Source organism: Giraffa tippelskirchi, chromosome 8, assembly GCF_054371585.1.
Source record: "Giraffa tippelskirchi isolate mGirTip1 chromosome 8, T2T-mGirTip1v1.2.pri, whole genome shotgun sequence".
Taxonomy (NCBI): Eukaryota; Metazoa; Chordata; class Mammalia; order Artiodactyla; family Giraffidae; genus Giraffa; species Giraffa tippelskirchi.
In genome coordinates, this window is record NC_137282.1 from 132,399,367 (window position 1) to 132,420,003 (window position 20,637).

Genomic DNA, 20,637 nt, shown 5'->3' on the forward strand with positions numbered 1-20,637 from the left:
ACAGTTTCAAGTCAACAAAAACCAAGCCGAAACAAAGCAAAAAACAACAACTTGAAAGTTTACTACCAATAGATTCTCACTAAAAGATAATTCAAATGGATTTATTTTAGGCAGAAGGAAAATGATCTCATGAAAGAATGGTGAGAAAAGAATATGAATAAATCTATACAAACATGTATAAAACAAGGATGTCTAACTTGTAGGGGGAAAATAGAAAGAAAACACAGGATAACAATTGTACATAAGTCAGAAGAAGCGGTGGTTAGAATTAAATCAGTTTATGATTCTCGAATTTTGGGGCAGGAAGGCAAAGACATTGTTTCATTTTATACTTTGTTAAGTGTGCCTATTAAAATAGATGGGATAAACACTGAAAGAACAGACAGGGAGCACATAACTTCCAAATAAGAAGACAGAAGATGGAATGAGGAAGGAAAAAATCTCTATCAAAAAGCAACAGTAGAAAAAACTGAAAGTATATAAAGATGGTAGAAATGAATCCCGATTCATCAGTTAGATATACCTGTTCTAAGTATCTATGTGTCAAACAGCACTGCCCTAAAATATACAAAGCAAATATTTTGGCAGTACAAGGAGAAATGGACAAATCCAACAGGAGATTTTTAACAGGTCTCTCAATAATTGAAAGACAGATAAAACCAGAAAAGGACATAATATACATAATTTGAATAGCACAGTGTACTGTATTATTTTAATGATCATATACAGGAAACTATTAAATATCTAATAATTAGAGAGCACACACTTTTTCAAGCACTCACGAAACATTTAAGAAAAAATTTGAAAACATAAAATATTCAGGTCGTCTAATTCTTAACTCCTGGACCAATTTCAGTTTATTCATTTAGATACCAAATACTATTGTTTTCAAATACTGTATGTACTAATTATAAAGACATGTTAAAGAATGCAAATGATTACAGTTCTAACCATTGTTGATATTAATGTAAGATATTGTAGTGACTGTATTAAATTGCTATGGAAAGCAAAAAATAAAAAAATAAAAAAAAATAAAAAAATAAATCTCTAAAAAAAATATATATATATATTTAAAAGGAGCATACAGAAATGGTTCAGTGCTTATTTCAAAATCTTTCCAAGGATCTATACCTGTTTTGTCTTAAAAAAGACAAAGACCCTGTCTTTTTTGTTCACTGATGTATCTCCAGGGTCTAGTACAGTGACTGTCACAAAGGGGGAACTTAATATGTCCTGAAGAATGAATGGTGAATGGAGTCTGTGTTGAGGAAGGTACAGGTCAGGTGGGCAACTGGCAGGACCAAACTGGAGGTGATGAAGCCCCTTCTAACATGGAGAGGACAAGAGAACAAGGTGAGTGGCATCAGTCTCCAGAGAGAATTTTCTCTTCAAGAAAAGCAGAGTCATGACAGTCATCATCAAATTCAAACAGGGTCATGTGGAAGAGTCTTTGAAAGCCCAGTCATTGTGGCTCCACGTGGCAGAGCAGAGGAGAAAAGACAGAAATTGCAGAGAGGAAGTATTTGTCCCAATATTAGTAGGAATTTTCTAACAATTCACTGTTCAACACTGGCCAAGAACTGGCCTGGTTGATCCTTCTAAGGCCCCTTATGACCCTGCATGAGAAAGGAGACTCCGTCTAGGGTATTCTGTGAGTCCCAGGCCATCCACCCAATTCTACCCTATTCCAGAGATTCCTTCACCCCCAGAGTCCTGCATGCTATTGTTGTTTAGTCACTCAGTCATATCCAACTCCTGTGATCCCATAGGCTGTAGCCACCAGGCTCCTCTGTCCATGGGATTTCCCAGGCAAGAATACTAGAGTGGGTTGTTATGCTCTCCTCCAGGGGATCTTCCTGACCCAGGGATCGAACTTGAGTCTCCTCTATTAGCAGGCAGATTCTTTACCACGGAGCCACCAGGGAAGCCCAATATACCTGATCCCTAAAAGACCTGTCCAAGGTCCCAGCTTCAGAAGGTGGTGGAAGAATAATGACAGCTTCAGTCCCCAGAAACTCAATTCCGTGTCCTTTCTGCTTCATCACTAGCTTCTCCATTAACCAAAACAAAGACATTTTGCCCCATTAGGCTAACATGCACCTTTTCAGTCTACCCACATCCCAGAAAACACTATTTTTCCAGTACATGGCAAGTGGTTACAAAATCATAGCAAATCAGTTCAAATGAAAAATGCCCACACCTTCCAGGAGCAGGGGAACAAGCTTACCTTGACTTCTGCAGCAGATGGCTGAGATGGGAGCCTGGCTCTGGGGGCTTCTCCTGCGGCCGGCCAGTCATGCTGCTCTCATGCTGCTGGGCAGGTGGGGAGAGGAGGCCTGGTGCTGTGGGAAAAAGAGAAGAAAAAGTCACTCCATCGCTCGTTCCCAGCTCTCCATCACCAGCGTGCCGAGGACACTATCCAGAAGCCGAGGGAGCTCACCCACTTTCATGTCACTGGGGAGTAGACATGCATGGGATGGATGTTTCCCACGCCCTCCAGTGTGCCAGGCAGGGATCTAAGGAACGAGGCTACAAAGATGAAGTAGACGCAGTCCCTGCTCTCAAGCAACAACAGCTTAGCAAGCCAGAGAGAGACGTACACGTGTTTCATTACAACATAATTTGGTAAGTGCTGCGATTTCCCCAAATTCATTCAACAGCCTACCTGTCCCACAGGGAGCAGAGACAACTTACAAGCGCTACAGTACAGGGCTTCTCAAAGTTATTTGTGATGAAGGACCAGTTCTTTGTTTTAATTTCCAATCCATCACAGATGAATACATTTATAAAATATAAGATAAAGGAAGGGGTAAAAAATGAAGTGACAAAGATATTCATATAAAGTACAAGCCTTCTTCTAATGATTCAACAGCTTACTCAGTCAAATCGGCATGGAAGCATCTCAGGGCTTACTCTCAATTTCTGTAGTGATCTGGCCAACAGTTTGCAGACCAGCACCATTCCACATACCACGGCTGAGAAACACCACTATAGGAAACGTTTACACAAACTGCGACTTTCCTAAGACAGCTGGCTGAGCTCTTGGTTGAGAGAGAGCGGCTAGAAATAAAAAGATGTCAAACCTACCCTCTAGACTACAGTTCAGATTGGTCAGAGAGTCTCTCTCCAAGAAGCAAGAGTTATGGCATAGATGTTGGGAAAATGTGGCGTTGGGGTGTTTTTTCAGAGGTGGTGGCACCAACTCACTGGGTTCATGGGAACCTGGTCAGAAGTTGTGCCTGGAGCCCTGTCCTGCTCTACCTTGAACTTCTAAGCATAACTATGGCAACTCCAGCCAAAGCAACCACCCAGAATGGGAAGAACAAAGCGTCATCTATTAAAATGGACTGAGATGTTTCAGAAAATAAATCATTTCCAAAATGTCAAGAGGGCTGCTGCTGCTCATTCCTACTATTTAACGCTATAAAAATGATTTTTTTTTTTGTTTAAATTGAGAAATCTTTTGTCTGTGACAGCCAGCTCCCAAAAAAGCCTTTAAATGCCTATTGCCTTAATACTTGAGGGAGAGATTACAAGTCATTTTCCCCCATTTGAATGCTTAAGAGAAAGTGCTCATTCCTCTAAACTTGCAGCTTTTAAGTAGTTCTTATTTTAAACTTTAGAAGAAGATATCTCTGCAGAAGAAAAACTTCCCTTTTCAAAGTCTTTTTTTTTCAATGCATATACATATACACTCTCACTCCCTGCTTCAAATGCTAAATCATCTGCAATTTGGGAGTTTGTTGCTCATGAAATTCTAGCGATAAGCACATCATAAACATTCCTATAGTAAGAGAATGCTTTTGAAGTGACGTCTGTGATGCTATAAAGATCGTCTATCATTATCTCTGAACGTTGGCGAAGAGAAGGTTATGGGAATAACTATTTACGTATAAATAAGTCAACAGAGTAACTGGCAACTTCCACAGCAGACCTTACCAAGAAGCTAAACCGGAGCATGAGCTGAGAAGCAGGGATGGACCCCCCCCTCCATGTTCCATGAAGTGTGCCATCCTTACTCTCAACATGGGAGAATAACTCTCCAAGCTCCCCCACAGGAGCAGAAGCCCTTGGATCCAGTTTCAAAGGCAAGATTAGCTTAAACAACCACACCACCAACTTTTATATATCAGGTGCTGGGTTACATTCTAATGTTCTCAAAATGGGTTCTTCTTCAAAGAGACACAAGGGAGACATATAAACAGGCGATCCCAATCTCCCTTGCCTGTAAGAAGAGTATATTGGCTGGAATTAAGGGAAAGGAAATGAAGTTAACTAGTTCCGTCCATCTATCCAACCATCCAGTGGTCTATCCATTGTTGACTGAGTGCCTGGTACAGAGCAGGCAAGTAAAAAGCACTAGGCATACAACAGTTGAGACTGATGTCGTCCCTGGCTTCATGGAACTTATCCTCTAGTGGGGGAACCAACATCAAAACATCAGAATGAACTATAATAGCAGTGTGCTCTGAAGAAAACATGATGACTGCCATAACAGTATATATCAGAGGCAGATCTAGCACGGAAAAGGGTCAGTGGTGCATTTGCAAAGAATTAATCTTTAATCTGAGCCCTAAGAATAAATTAGTGAAGCAAAATAGGGAAAGCAGGAGGGAAAAGACAGAAAGAAAAGGTGCTGTAGGCAGGATGAACAGCCTCTGCCAAGATCCTGTGACAGAAAGAGCACGGCATGTTTTAGCTATGAAAGGAGGCTCTTAATGGAGATTGAATTGGTTCTTGACCTCACTCCACACTTCCACTGCTGTGGTTTTCAGGGCATGCATTATGGATGTGCAGGTTTTTCCAAAAGTGTCCAAGAAGTTACCTAGGGCAAGCCAGGAAAGAAAGATAGATGTGTGTCTGTTAATTTTCCTTCTTCCTAAGCTGGCACAAGGCATCCAACACAGGGGCCACCATGCCCACCCTCTCAATTTACAGCAAGTTTTGGGATTCACCAGTTTTTCTCTTCAACAGTGGTAACTTGGCCAAATCCAATTTCACCACTGGTGAAAATTAGTTGGTCAGTGCTGACAGAGGCAGATAGTGGGTGTGGGTTTTGGGATGTGAATGAACATTCTTAGCCGAGTGGTGAATGCTACTATATGGAAGGTCACTTTCATGCAGAGAGCACGAGCTTTGGGGCCAAGCAGTTCATTTCAGTTCAGTCGCTCAGTTGTGTCTGACTCTTTGTGACCCCATGGACTGTAGTCCATGGAATTCTCCAGGTCAGAATACTGGAGCAGGTAGCCTATCCCTTTCTCCAGCGGATCTTCCTGACCCAAGAATCGAGCCAGGGTCTTCTGCATTGCAGGTGGATTCTTTACCAGCTGAGCTATCAGGGAAGCCCGGGGCCAAGCAGACCTGGGTTCAAATCTGGCCCTGCCCCTCACTGGCTTGAACCTTCCACAAAATGGAGTTAGCAGTGCCTTTTTTGCTGGGAGATCAGCAAGAGTGTAGGTCTCGCACTGAGCACATTTCCTGGTTCCCAACCGGCCCTAGATAAGTGGCAGTATTACTATCATACACCAGTGAGTGAAGACAGTTCGGCTCCTCTCTCAGCATGGAAATCAACAGGAAGCCATAACACCATTTCCCAGGTGGTATGGGGGCTAAAAAGCAGAGACATCATTTTGCCAACAAAGGTCCGTATAGTCAAAGCTATGGTTTTTCCAGTAGTCATGTATGGATGTGAGTAGTAGTAGATCAATCCCAGTTGTGTCTGACTCTTTGTGACCCCATGGACTGCAGCACGCCAGGCTTCCCTGTCCATCACCAACTCCTGGAGCTTGCTCAAGCTCATGTCCATCGAGTCAGTGATGCCATCCAACCATCTCATCCTCTATCGTCCGCTTCTCCTCCTGCCTTCAATCTTTCCCAGCACTGGGGTCTTTTCCAATGAGTTACTTCTTCATATCGGGTGGCCAAAGTATTGTAGCTTCAGCTTCAGCATCAGTCCTTCCAATGAATATTCAGGACTGATTTCCTTTAGGATTGACTGGTTTGATCTCCTTGCAGTTCAAGGAACTCGCAAGTCTTTTCCAACACCACAGTTCAAACGCATCAGTTCTTCGGCACTCAGGTTTCTTTATGCTCCAACTCTCACATCCATACATGACTACAGGAAAACCCATAGCTTTGACTATATGGACCTTTGTCAGCAAAGTAACGTCTCTGCTTTTTAATATGCTGTTTAGGTTGGTCACAGCTTTTCTTCCAAAAAGCAAACATCTTTTAATTTCCTGGCTACAGTCACCACCTGCCTTGATTTTGGAGTTGGGGCATAAAGAAGACTGAGCACCAGAGAATTGATGCTTTCAAACTGTGGTACTGGAGAAGACGCTTGGGAGTCCCTTGGACCGCAAAGAGATCAAACCAGTCACTCCTAAAGCAAATCAACTCTGAATATTCATAGAAGGATTGTTGCTGAAGTGGAAGCTCCAACACTCTGGCCACCTGATGCGAAGAGCTGACTCATTGGAAAAGATCCTGATGCTGGGAAAGACTGAAGGCAAAAGGAAAAGAAGGTGGCAGAGGACGAGATGGTTAGACAGCATCACCGACTCAATGGACGTGAATCTGAGCAAACTCTGGAAGATAGTGAAGGACAGGGAAACCTGGCAGGCTGCAGTCCAAGGTGTTGCAAAGATTCAGACACACGACTTAGCGACTCAACAACAATAACAACAATGGGGGCTTCAGGGCAGCTTTGCAAGAGCGCAGGGTTCCCATGACTCAGTTTCTTTTGCCCTCACGGGTTCCCTACCGCTCTGCTCAGAGTTCCCAGAGGGCAGTCCCACTGCACGAGGGCTGACCGTCACTGAGTCACAGCTTGTCGGTCCCAGGTCCACCTTCTCGGGATGGGACTTACAGAGGGCTCCACCCAAGGGGCTGTGGGCCAGCAGCCAGCAGACTCGGATTCCAGTTCCAGCTCCACCACTCACAGCTGAGGTTCCCTCTGACAAACAGCCAAGTTCCAGAAGGTAGAGGAGATGGAACAACTACCACACCCTGCAGGCCTGGACACCTGGCAGGCCTGGTGCTGGGCCTTCCCGGACGTGCCCGAATATTGAAAACACTCCTGCGGGGTCACTGCTGTACCACTCGGTCACAGGTGAGGAGGCGGAGGCCTGCTGGTTCATCCCAGATTTGTCCCAGACCTGAGCGTTGGAGCCAGAACGGGAAGCTGGGAAGCCCTTCCTCTTTAGCACTGCACCACCTTACAGGAATGGAAATCTTAGCTCTTTTCCCACGACCAGTGAGTATGCAGCCCAGGAAGGCTCTGTGACTTTCCAGGGACCAACAGGCAGCCAGCCATCAAGCAAGGTCCGACTATTCCCCTTGCCCTCACACGGCTGTCAGGGCTTCAGCTTCCCTTCTGCACGCAGTGGTGACTAACGTTGCCTTACTGACCACTCTGTTGTTAGAGTGATGGAGAGAATGAATATTTAAGAGTCTTGTGAGGGAAAAATCTAATACGAGACATGAACACTTTAAATGGCTATCAAGAGGCTCAAATCAAAGAGGAAGGGTCCCCATCAGCCATAAAGCAGTTGAAAAGAACCACTCCCATCCCCCTGGGCCAAGAGCAGGGTGTAGCTGGGAGAGGGGAGAGGACAGAGGAGATAACTGTGGAGCTTCTGAAATGGGAAGCAGGGCCTAATGAAGTGTAAAGAATTCCCTCCATGCCACCCACAAGAAATCAGAAATTGACACAGATTTTTAAAAGAGGAAACCAGGAGGAGGGGGGAGGAGAAAGAAATTGAGGAGAAAGAGGAGGAATTCAATCTGTAGATTTAATATAAGAACATCTAAGAAACAGGGTGGAGAGTAATCAATGCAGTGAGAAATCTTAGACTCCATTCGCTTGAGGGCCACACATCCTGTCAATGAGTTCTCCTGCATTGTCTTCTACAATGGTGACATTGTAGAAGATCTAATTTTCAAGTGGGACACATCCCATCCACAGCCAGGGAGGCCTAGAAGCTTCTCTGAGGCAGTGAAAATTCCCATTCTCTCTCCAGACAGCTTTCCTCCTCTATTGATGCCTCACTCCTACCTCCATGGAGGTTGAGGAAAGAATAATTCACAGGACTAGAAGAAGAGGTTACTGCCCAGACCATTATGAGAGACATGTGGCCACTTTATCAGGCCTTCATGCTCTTGGTTATTCCAGAACACAGAAGCTGGACCATGTAGCAGCTCAAACACTGAGAGTGTATCAGAGGACTCACAGTAGATTGACAATGGATGGCAGGCCTCCATCCACTCTCCAACCCCCTCAGGATTCCTATCCCCTTGCTCACAACTCCATCCAGCTTGTCTTTCAGGTTTTCATACACGCCAAGCTCTTTCCTACCCCAGGGCCTCTGCACATGCTGGTCCATTTCAATAGGATGCTCTTCTCCTAGCTCCCTGCTCATTAATGTCTAGTTAGCTTTCAGAGTACAGCTTCAGTGAGACTTCTTTGAGTCTCCAGAAAAGCAAGTATTGTAACAGCACTTATCACAGTTGCAATTAATTAATTATGTGATTAAGGAATGGGCCTCCCCAGTCAAGACAGTAATCTCTCCAAGGGCACGGGCAAGCGTCTGCTTTTTGCACCATCATGTCCCATGGGTGAGCACAGCAGTTCTCAGTCCTGTCTGCACATCAAAACCACCTGAGGGAGCTTTAAAAAAACACAGATACTTGGGTTTCACCAAAACCCATTAGACAACAGTGCTTCAAGTTTGCCAGAAGGTGGCAAAGGCTGAGAACCGCTGACCTAAGGAGGCCGTGGGTGCTGGACCTCTGCCCTAGAGCTGTCTTGAAGTGGCCCAGGGAGTAACAGTAGGACCTTGCTCCCTTTCCTTGTGGATAAATGTATCGTTTAAATGTTGTTTTCCACCGTAGAGATTAAATTTGAGGAAATTCCGGAAGAGGGAAACAAAATCCTCATTGTTAGAGAGGAATACTATTCCTTTCACAAAGCGCTCCCGCTGCAGCTCCCGCCCCGACACGCCTCTGCCCACTAACCCCAGTTTATCACCTTCATCCTCAGAGCCGCGGGATTAACCTGACATGTTCCTGAGATACAGGATAACTATCTGGGGTGGTACCCCCTAATTTTAAAAATCAATTCAGGTCCAGCTATACTATGCAGTAGAATGCAAAACTTCACAGGACATTTTATTAAAACAGAAGAAGTCAAAGCCAGTTCGTGCCAGGACAGGCCCTCCAGGCCAAGCCCCAAGCTGCAGGTTGAGGTGCTTTGCTGAAACTCGCCCATGGGACACAGGGGTGGGGGACCTCACCCGGGGTGCAGGCGGGCCATCTGCACTGATCTGGCCTTTCCGGGGCAAGCTGAGAGCAAGCCACCCCTATTCACTTGGCTCCCCTTACTAAAGAGGAAAGAGCAAGTGCTACGTGCTAAATGTTCTATACTTCCCCCATTCCCAAATACTTATGTTGAAATCTTAACCCCCAAATTGGTTAAGATTGGTAGGTGGTGGCTCTGGGAGGTGTTTAGGTCGTGAGGATGGGTGGGGGGCTCATGAATGGGATTAGTGCCCTTATCAAAGAGACCCCACGAGCTCCCTCATTCCTCCTGCCACGTGAGGACATGGCGAGAAGGCCCTGGCAACACACAAGGACGTGGGCCCTCACAGAAGGTGGCCATGCTGGCACCTTGATCTTGGACTTCCAGCCTCCAGAATCGTGTGAAATAAGCCTCTGTTGTTTATATGCCACTCTCTGTGGTATTTTGTGGCAGCCCAAATGGACTAAGACAGCAAGATGAGTGAAAAAAATCAAACCTCTTAATCATACACACAGGAACAACGCCAATTCTCTGCTAGGTTTCACCAGCCCAACAGAACCACTGTTTGACTAAATCCCAAATCCCACGGCCCTTGAGAACTGGACCATCACTTAACCCGCTGTAGCACGAGCTCTCCTGAATATGGCTCGAGGGCCCACAGGGACCACCTGGAGAAGTTAAGAACAAAGCTTCACTTTGTACTCACTAGGTTGGCAATAACAACAACAAGTGTCAATGAGGATGTGGAGAAACTGGAACCCTTCAGCATTTCCGGCAGGAATGGTGCAAGCTGTCCTAGAAAATAGTGCAGCAGTTCCTCAAAACCTTAAACACAGAGTTACCAATGACCCAGTAATACTGCTCCTAGGTATAAACCCCAAAGAGCTGAAAACAAGTACTCAAACAAAAACTCATTCACGAATGTTCAAAGCAGCTCTGTTCTTTTCACAACAGCCACAAAAATGGAAATAACCCAAATGCTCCATCAACTGACTAACAGATAAATCTGATACCTACATACAATGGAATATTATCCAGCCATCAAAAGAACGAAGTTCTGATACATGCTCCAACATGAATGACTCTTGAAAACATTAAGGGAAAAGAGACACGAAAGATCACATATTGAATGGCTCATTTTATCCGAAATACCCACCGGTGAGTCCATGGAGACAGAAAGCAGACCAATGGTTTTCAGGGGCTGGGGCTGGGGGGAGAATGAGGGGTGGCTGCTTAAGGGGTATGGGGTTACCCTGTGGGGTGATGAAAATGCTCTGGAACCAGACAGAGATGATGGCTGCACAACACTGAGAATGCACGAAATGCCAGTGACCTCTATACTTTAAAAGGGTCAACGGTTAATTTTATGCTATGTGAATTTTACCTCGATTAAAAACAACAATAAACTAAGCTTCCAGGGCCCCACCACAAGAGGCTCTGACTCAGCAGCTGTGGGCTGGGCCCAGGGACTTGCTTTTCCAAAGAACATCTGAGCGTTTCTGATGGGTGTGTGGGGGGGTATCTCAGGCATGGCCTGAACGTCAGGGCTGATGTGTGCAAATTGTGCCTTTTTAAAAAAATGTTTTAAATTGTATACTGGAGTATAGCCAATTAACAATGTAGTGATCGTTTCAGGCGGACAGCAAAGGGACTCAGCCATACATATACATGTATCCATTCTCCCCCAAACTCCCCTCCCATCCAGGCGGCCACATAACATGGAGCAGAGTTCTCTGTGCTATACAGTATGTCTTTGTAAGTTATCCATTTTAAATATAGCAGCATGTACAGGTCGATCCCAAACTCCCTGACCATCCCTTACTCCCATCCTTCCCACCTGGCAAGCGCAAGTTCTTCTCTAAGGTCGTGAGTCTGTTTCTATTTTGTAAATAAGTTCATTTGTATCTTTTCTTTTTCGATTCCACACATAGGGATGTGGTTGGATATTTCTCCTTCTCTATCTGACTACCTTCACTGGGTATGACACTCTCTAGGTCCAATTGATGCCTTTTCTTTATGGATCAGTAATACCTGCTGTTATTTCCCGAGGGCCCAGTATGGACCAGGCAGACACTGGGCTTGGTGCTCTCAAGTAGAGTATCTCAGAATCACATTGCAAAGTGGGAATGGTCACTGTTTCGTTTTATAGATGAGGAAACAGAGGCTCAGAGAAGTTAAGTAAGTTGTCCAGGGAGCACAGCTGAGTAACAGCAGATTCACACCAATATCTGTCTGACAGACTATATTTTTCCCATCACTTAAACTATACCACTGTGTCTTTTAACAACCCCTTCCAGGTGGCAGACATGCATTTCTGTGTTTACATACTCTTCAGGTTAGAGACTTAGTTCATCTTACTAAAACTGTGGTTGGCATCTCCTGGGAATTTACTAGAAATGCAGACTCTCAGTCTTCACCCCAGCTTTGCTGAATCAGACTCTGCTCTCCCCAGATGACTCGTGTGACACTAAAGTGTGAGCCACACAGCTTTCTCTAGAGCTGTACTATCCAGGATGGTAGCCACTACTACTGAAGCGGTTACTGAAATGAAAATTAACTAAAATGAAATAAACTTTAAAAACTCAGTTCTTTGGTTGTGCCAGCCACATTGAAGTGCTCCATGGCCACATGTGGCCAGTGGTTACCTCTGGGCAGCCCAAAATAGAACATCTCCATCAGTGCTGCGCTGAGCAGGGTATCCTGAACCTGGCACCACTGACATCTGGGCTGGATAATTCCTTCTTGGGGGCGGAGCTTTCAGCACATGGTAGAGTAGTAGTTTGCAACCTGGGAAGGTTTTGCCCCTCAAGGGAATGGCAATGTCTGCAGACATAATTAGGTTGTCACAGCTGGTGGTTCTACTGGCAACATACGGGTTGAGGCCAGGGATGCTCTTAAACATCCTACATCCTACAGGGCACAGGATAGTACAACAAAGAATCATCTGGTCCACAGTGTCAGTAGTGTCAAGGTGAGAAACCTCACTCTAGAGTAATCAAAAATATGTGCTTGGCACTTCCTGGTGGTCCAGTGGTTAAGAATCCGCCTGCCAATGCAGGGGACACAGGTTTGGTCCCCAGTCCAGGAAGATTCCACATGCCTTGGGGCAACCAAGCCCGCACACGATAACTAGGGTGCCTGGGCTCTAGAGCTTGGGCACAGCAACGAAGCACCAGCACAACCAAAAATAAATAAATAAATAAATAAATAAATAAAGCATGGCCATTCTCAGTAAAACTGGAGGCAGGAGACTCACGACACCAAAGTGTTCGCCCCCCTCCTTTGCCAAATTCAGAACCCGAGAAGAGTATCTATTTTCTCCAAGAATGCAGAGTAAGGAGTCCTACTTTCCAGAATAATCGACAAACTCGTTACTAAAACAAAATCCCTACACTTCAAATCCCAAGGGCTGGGAAAGGAAGACACTCATCTTTGATGTTTGGAATGCCTGATAAATTCCACAAGAAGGCGCAATCTGTCTATTTGCCAGATGCAGACATAGCATTCGTTCATTTGTTTATCCACTTATTTACATAAAGGTATTTTCTGATCACACATCAAGTGTCAGGTACTTCTCTGGTGCTAGAAGCAGAGCAGCCAATAAAATGAACCAGGTCCTTGCCCTTGTGGAGCTGGCATTCTAGTGGAGGAGCCCAACAGGACCCAAGTAAACACATACACCAGCAGTGAAATGGATGTGATCAGTGCTTCGAAGGAGAGGGGGGCAGAGGAGTGATGGGGATGGGTATCTGAGGTCATCTATCTGAAGTGTCCTGGGGCGCCTGAAAAGGTGACATCTGACAGAGATCTGAACGAACTAAGACTGTACCTGGTAATTCGAGGCGGGACGAGAGTTCCAGGCACAGGGATCAGCAGCTCCTGAGTCCCTTGGTGAAATGAACTTGTTGGAGCTGGAAAAGTTTGGCGGGTGAGGTCAGCGAGGCAGGTGGGAGCCAGGACATGAGGCTAGGAGCCCACTGGACCTCTCTGGGCACAGGCGAGGTGGGGTTTGATTAGTTTTCCACATAGAGAATACACTATAGGAAAATAAGAGTGGAAGAGACCAGACCTGTGACAAGGCTGCTACAGTCTTCCAGGCAAGAGATGGTGATGAATTATTATTGGTTAATTGATTAATGAAAGGTGGCACTAGCGTTAAAGAACCTGCCTGCCAATGCAGGAGACACAAGAGACTCGGCTTTGATCCCTGGGTTGAGAAGATCCCCTGGAGTAGGAAATGATAACCCATTTCAGTATTCTTGCCTGGAAAATTTCATGGACAGAGGAGCCCGGCAGGCTACAGTCCACAGGGTTGCAGAGTCAGACACAACGGAGCAACTGAGCACACACAATTAATGAAATCATTAATATTAACGCCAGCTCTCTACTTGGCTGATGCTATTAATACTCTATCTCAGATATGACAGCATCATGTTCAAGCTACATCTGTGGGGAAATGCATTCTGAGTTCCAAATGATCAACTAGAAACTTTTTCTATCCACCTGGGTTTTCAGTTGGGGATTGTATGATCTGGGAGAAGACAGTAAGAAAGGGACTTGGGGGCTAGGGCATATTAGCAGGAGGAAAAGAGGGTGTATTCCCCAATCAGTCCCTTTCTCCAGAACCGTCAGAGCAGAGGTGACTGAGAGGGGCCTTCACATCCTAATTCTTCCAAGGGTTGTTGGGTAGCAGGTGGTTGAGAACCCGCCGTTCTACTACAGGCAGAACAGAAGGGAGAGGACCGGTTCTCCTGAAGGAGGGCATTGCAGCTGTGATGGAAGCAGGGTGTGGAGTGTTTCCCGAAAGCAGGGGAGCCTCTATTTCTGGGGTTTCTGAAGTTCCACAGCATCACAGGGTCAGGGAAAAAGCCACAGAGTGGGCAGACTTAGGGCAGAGGAATGCAGCTGTGCTGGTTACTAACTGCACAGCGCTGGGCATGCCATCCACCTCCCTGATCCTCTGAAAAAGGAAACGACACCCCTGCTCCTTGGAGTGGTTACGAGGGGTCGAGTCAGATGATGCCCGAGTCAAGAGCGATGACAGCTTCTGGTCCACGTGCCGAGGTCTGGGCACGGGCACCCTCTGGACCAGGGGCACAACCCACCATGCTCCATGGCACACGGCTCTGGGCTGGACACATGCTCAGGTGGTTCAGCTTTACATGTGAAAAGGTGCTTCCCTTTCATTAGTTTCTTTATTCAACACACATTCCCTGGGTCTTGGTGCCAGGAGTGGTTGGAGACGTGAGAACAGGTTGCTCTCCTTTTCCCTCGGGGCCTTGTGACCGCTTTCCAGGTGGTTTGCATGCCTTTACACTAGAGCCACCAGCCTGCTGGGGCCTGGTCTACCTGCAGCCTGCAGTGCCAACCTTGGCGGTGGTCAGTGCCCTCTCTCCTCTCCAGACTGGCAGGCTGTTCTAGTCATTTTTGCTGGAGCAGAAAAGGATGGTGAGAAAAAGGCAAGGCTGGCCTTGGCAGAGGGAAACCGAGAGAAGCAGTGGTTCAGCAAGGCCTTCCTTCCAGCCCCCATTTCCGGCCCCTGTGGACATGGCTCCAGAGGGGTCAGGGGGCCAGGACACCCTCTCTGGCCCCCTGCTCGCCTAGGGCACAGCATCTCCCTGGCGTTTCCCAAGGAATGTGTTCAAGAGAAGGCCCCAGCTCTGAGTCATCTGCAGCAGAGAGGAGACCTTGTAAAAATAACTCCAAGGATGAGGCTCCTCCTGCAGTTACATTATTCACCATACAAAGAACAAAAAAGCTGAGCAGGAAGCAGAGGAGGAAAAGTGTCGTTCACATCAGTTTTCTTCACATGACAAGCAGCCAGGGACTCGCTTGCTGAGCCCCACCGCACTCTCTCCCCACAGAGTGATTACATAAGCCGGAGAGAGGGGCTTCTTTGCAACCTTCTGACTCTGCCACCCACCCCTCTTCATCTCTCCCCTCCAAATCTGAGGCTGTGTGCCTCAGAGTCCTCACCGAAACATGACGGAGCACCTGGGCTGTGCTCAGGAAAGGCCCGGGGGAGGTGTCAGTTGAGCTGAGGCCCAGATGATCGACCAGCGAGGATCTGAGCGAAGGACACTGAGCATTCAATGGGGACAACTGAAGCAAGGCCCCTTGGCAGGGACCAGTGTGCACACAGCAGGACAGAGCAGAGAAGGGGTGTGGGAGGGGAGGTCCCCGTCATGTAGGTAGGGGTCCTCAACCCACAGTGCTGTCATCCTCCAGAGGAGATCTGACAATATCTGGAGACATATTTGGTTGTCACAACTAGGGGAGTGCTATTGGCATCTGGTGAGTAGAGGCCAGGGAGGCTGCTAAGTATTTTGGAACACACACAAGACCACCTCTCTCAACACAGAATTACTAGGCTCAAATGTCAGTAGTGCTGGGGCTGAGAAGCCCAGTATAGGGTCTCGCAAGTCACCGTAAGGATTTCGTGTTCACACAGACACACATGGGTGCCTGTGACTGCCTAAGTGTGGTCCTTACACATGCTCGTCCATCACAGGCGTGTCCCAGGTATGTGTGTAGAGATTAAAAAAAGAGGAGGCCAAGCTCAGTTCTCAGAACACAGGAGCCAGGATGGAGGCAAAGAGCTGGGATAAGTTTCCTCCAACCTCAACTGGAGGGAAAAACACAAGAAACAAAGACAGAGGAGGTTGATCACAGGGAGGCATGGAGGCTACAGGCAAGCAAACGCAGGCCATGGGAGCTGTGTTCAAGTAGCTGATGTCCCTGGCCCTGGGTGAGGGGAGAGGGCCACTCTGTCCTAGCGAAGGGGCTAAGGGCTGCAGAATGTGACGCGTCTGATGAGTGCAGAGGGCACAGCCTGAGCCAGTGTGTAGACAGCCCAGGACTCAAGAACAACATCTCCAGAAAAAACAGCCAAGGGCTGAAGAGAAGGAACTCAGGTGGGTGTGAAACAGGAGGGAGGGCCCCCGGACCCAACCACTTGATACCTGAAAGAGGCAAATGAGGAACCAAGAGGGACCCAGACAATTAGGGGCGTTTCAATACGACCTTGAACTTGGTTAGGATGGCGGAATGGGTTGTTCTCTCTGCTCTGTTGGGGGCGGGGGCACCTGGCAGTCAGGCCACTGTAGCTGGTGGTCAACACAGATAGCACTCTGGGGCGCAAGTGATTTCATTTCTCCTCAAAGTCAAGCAAGCCCACAGGGGAGTGGCCGAGATGACCGATGCCTGTGACACGTAGTTAACCCTAGGCACACCCCTCCTCCTCGTCCTATTGATAAATCTCGATGATTCATCCAGAGAGGCTGGTCCCGCCTCAGCGGAAAAAGAATTGAGATGAGGTTCTCATCACTTAGAAATGAGAAGAATTTCTCAGCAGAGAAGCAGGCTGGAACCCTTCCACAGTCGCTATGTAAAGAAGCCTTTCTCCTCTGAGGGAGGGTGAGCGGCACAGGCTGCCTCAGAGGGACTTGTTCGGACAGAGTTGCCAAAGGTGTCCTTGGGCCCATGCGCGTGCACACGAGTGGGCAGACGCCCTGTTACCCCTCAGTGCTAACTCTCTGCCTCTCTAGTTTTAAAACAGCATTTATTCTTCTCCGCCTAGAGAGCATGCTCACTGTAAAAGTTTTAAACTTATACAAAAGAGAAAGAAAAGCCACTCATCATCCTTGTGAGAATATTTACCCCTCCCCAACTTTTTTGACTAAATTTGGAAGACATGACGGTTGAGATCATATTGTATATATAATTTTATATCCTATTTCTAACATAAATATATGGCCATGTTATTATTCGCCTTCACCACTGAAATAACCCACTGAAAATATAGTGTATTCTTCCATGTTATAAGAAGCGGAGGTCCAGATCCTCTGAGGGCTTAATTCACCTACTGCGGGTACTTCAAAGGGTTGAGCATTGAATATAGGAACTGTCCCCATATTCTGAGCACTTACAACATGTGCAATGGCTGGTGGCTGTGGAGATTAGGTGTGGGGATGGCTTAATATCATATTGTCACAAGCAAAATGCATTCCCTTTCTCCAGACTTGGGACCTCTGCACTTCACTGGGCTGGGATGAGTCATACCGATTCTCACAGAAAAAGCAGGGACTCACCCTCCTCACTCAGTTGAGGGCAGTTGCAGGTCCCATCTAGGCACAGGGAATGGAGAAAACGTGGGTTAGGTCCTGAGACACAAGGAAAAGCAGACAATGGAAAAGTTCTGGATTGGTCACCAGGTGGAAGAATCAGCAAGGGTTGGTCAACCACAGCCTGCAGGCCAGTCAACCACCTGTTTATGTAAATAAAGCTTTATTGAAACACAGCCACACCCATTCATTCCAACAGTGTCCGTGGCTGCTTCTGGCCACCAGAGGCAGAGTTGGGCAGTTGTGATGGAGACCACATGGCCTGCAAGCCTAAAATATTTACCACTTGGCTCTTTAAGACAAAGTTTGCCGGCCCCTGTGTTTGGAGGTGAGCCATTCTCCAAAATGTGTGTTTCCCCCTGTTTAGCTAAGAGTTGACACTGAGAGGCAGCTGCTCAGCCCAGAATTACACCTCCCAGCTCCTCCTGTGTCAAGACGGGACCCATGACTAGTTCTCACCGATGGAATGTGGGCTAAGAGATCTCCGTCATTTTGGGGCCAAGATGGTTAAGAAGTGAGTGAGCCTTCACCACCTTCTTTTTTCCCTTTTACCTGAACACAGGATGCTCCTCGGCCCCATAGCAGTGTCTCTCAACCTTTTTTCATCACTGTTGCCCCTGTAAGGGGTCTTTTCAGGCACTTTTTTATAGTTTCTTCCTCTGTGGAATTTTAATACACTGTGTATCTGTTTATGGACCATATGTATGTCTGTGATTCATGTATTAAAATGTAGGATTTTTTGTTTTTTAGCCCCAAGAACTAATTTTGCCCCAGTTGAGAATACATCCTCTTCAGGTAGCAGTCCGCAACCTTTTTGGCACCAGGAACAGGTTTTGTGGAAGTCAATTTTTCCATGGATCAGGGTCGGGGGGTGGTTTGTGGATGATACAACTGCATTACTCTATTTATTGTGCACTTTATTTCTATATGATTACCTCACCTCCATCTCAGATCACCAGACATCAGATCCTGGAGGTTAGAGATCCCTGCTCTAAAGTATAGCAGAGTCATAAGACGGAAGATGTCTGGGTCCCTACATTACTTTGTGGAAGAAGGCCAGTTGTGTCAGAACACTCCATTTGACTGTTGGAGCTGTGAGAAACAATGTTAATCATGGTAAGCCCCTGAAAATTAGGAGATGATTATGGCAGCTAACATCACCTTAACAATGTTAGTATAAGCTCTAAACTTGATAGTTAAAACAAAGTAAGAATTGGATAGAGATGTTTATAATACAAGGAACTCATAAATCCTAAAAGAGGTAAATTTAGGATTGAAAAACGGCTAATTTAGATGGGTGGACGACAAATTAACGGTATTTATTTATATAGTCTCTACATCTAGACACAATTATTTCATTAATAATTTTAAACAACAAAGGAAACACGTAAGGGCTACTGGAAAAGAGCCTGGGAAAAAAGATAGAGTATGTAAGATTAAAAACTGATACTGCAGCCACAGGGAGCCTGACCCTGGAGTGGGCTCAGATGCTATGAGAGTCCATCAGCCTGGCAGAAAGGCCAAGGGGCTCATGACTCAAAGATGCCAGGGCAATGGAGGGCAGGAATCAAGTGTGAGGCTGCAAAGTGGGGGGATTATATAAAACCTGAAGTCAGAACAGTTGAGCCACTGGTACCCATGGGGCAGACAGATATCCACTCCCCCAAGCACAAAAATTAAAAAAAAAAGAAAGGAATTTCCTTCTCTAAAGAAACTAAATGGACACAAAGAAGAGACGAGATCCAGGAAGCAGTCGAACTAAGATAATATAATAGTACAGGAAAGTCCCAAATGTCAATTGTGTAGCAGGCCTAGACAGCAACCAGGTCAAACTTGAGGAAGATGGAGAACTCTGGGAGGAAGGGAGAATATATAAAATACCCAACTGGCTAGAGAGTCTGAGAGGGAAAAAAAAATGAGGATATGATAATAGCAAATGGTGGGGAGGAAAAAAGGAAGGCAATGACATACTCGGGAAAACATAAAGCTATATATATAAAGGAAATTCATAATATGGGCTCCAAAGAGAGTAACAGATCAGGTATCAGGATCACACACTTAAATGTCGTCAGGGTCAGGCAAATAAGTAAATGAACACAGCAGGCTAGGAGTCTGAGCACTTGCCTACACCGTTTGAGTAGTAGGGACTGCAGCAAGCTGGAGGAGGCAAGCTTATTCTAAAGGAAACAGAGTGCTGCCATATGTAAAGTCAGATCAGATATTACAATCATTAAAACAGTATCCCTAACTCTAAATCTTTTATGGAAACTTTCCCTACTTTTAGAATGTTAGCTGAATTTTTTTTTTGTTTGAAATCACTAGGCAAACTAAACATGTATGTCGGAGAGTAGACTGTCACAACTTGTTTCCACATTCACAATAACATAAGCTCTATCCATTGATTGTTCAGTCTTTAGAGTCAACCAACAGACAGAGCACATTTTTTTATTGGCAGTTAGAAAATAAAGATGTAAATGTTATCACCCTTAACAATGTAAAAGTAAAAATAGAGATGACAGAAATTAGGAAGTTGGAAGGCAGTCGGGGTAAGGACACTAATATCTTCATCTTACTGCTCAAGGGAATCAAGAGATACTGCTGTTAATAAGCAAGAAATACGATAGTGAAAAATATTATTTATAAAGCTAACCAAATAGAGGAACTATAAATAACGATGCAGCTATGCTGTGAGGATGTGGGGAGGGGAGGTAGAAGCGTGGTATAAGTGAGTGAAGTCGTCATCATAACAGGAAGTAAGCAGATAATTTCTAAAATAGGAGTAAAACAAAAGCACATTATTTTTAAACATGGAGGTAAATGTCAGAAAAAAATAAATGAAAGAGTTAAAAGAAGTTGCCCCAAGGAAGAGGTACAGGTTAAGAAGGAAAGAGGCCAGGAGACTTTTCATTTTTATTATAGAATCTTTTCAATGTGCACCCCCACTGCCCCAAACCCCCAAAACTCTCTGTAAGAAAATGAAACAGATCAATTCACAAGTTGATAACCAGACCAGACAACTGAGCCCACAAGGTTGACTCTCAGTAATAGGATGAAAAATGAAAGTGAAAGTGTTAGTCACTCTGTCCTGTACAACTGTGACCGCATGGACTACAGACCACCAGGCTCCTCCAGGGAATTCTTCAGGCAAGAATACTGGAGTGGGTTGCCATTCCCTTTTCCAGGGGATCTTCCCCACCCAGGTATCAAACCCAGGTC

At 45.9% G+C, this 20,637-nt stretch overlaps 1 protein-coding gene across 41 annotated transcripts in view; it reads right to left on the reverse strand.

The window, feature by feature from the left end:
- Positions 1-20,637, reverse strand: part of TRERF1 (transcriptional regulating factor 1) — a 206,270-nt gene that overhangs the window by 62,337 nt on the left and 123,296 nt on the right. For 39 of the 41 annotated variants that reach the window (XM_081518600.1, XM_081518606.1, XM_081518612.1 and 36 more), the window contains one exon: positions 2,228-2,342. The exons of the other annotated variants lie outside the window; for them this stretch is intronic. The gene's annotated coding sequence lies outside the window, so the exon portion shown is untranslated. The remainder of the gene's footprint in view (positions 1-2,227; positions 2,343-20,637) is intronic. 41 annotated transcript variants of the gene reach the window in all.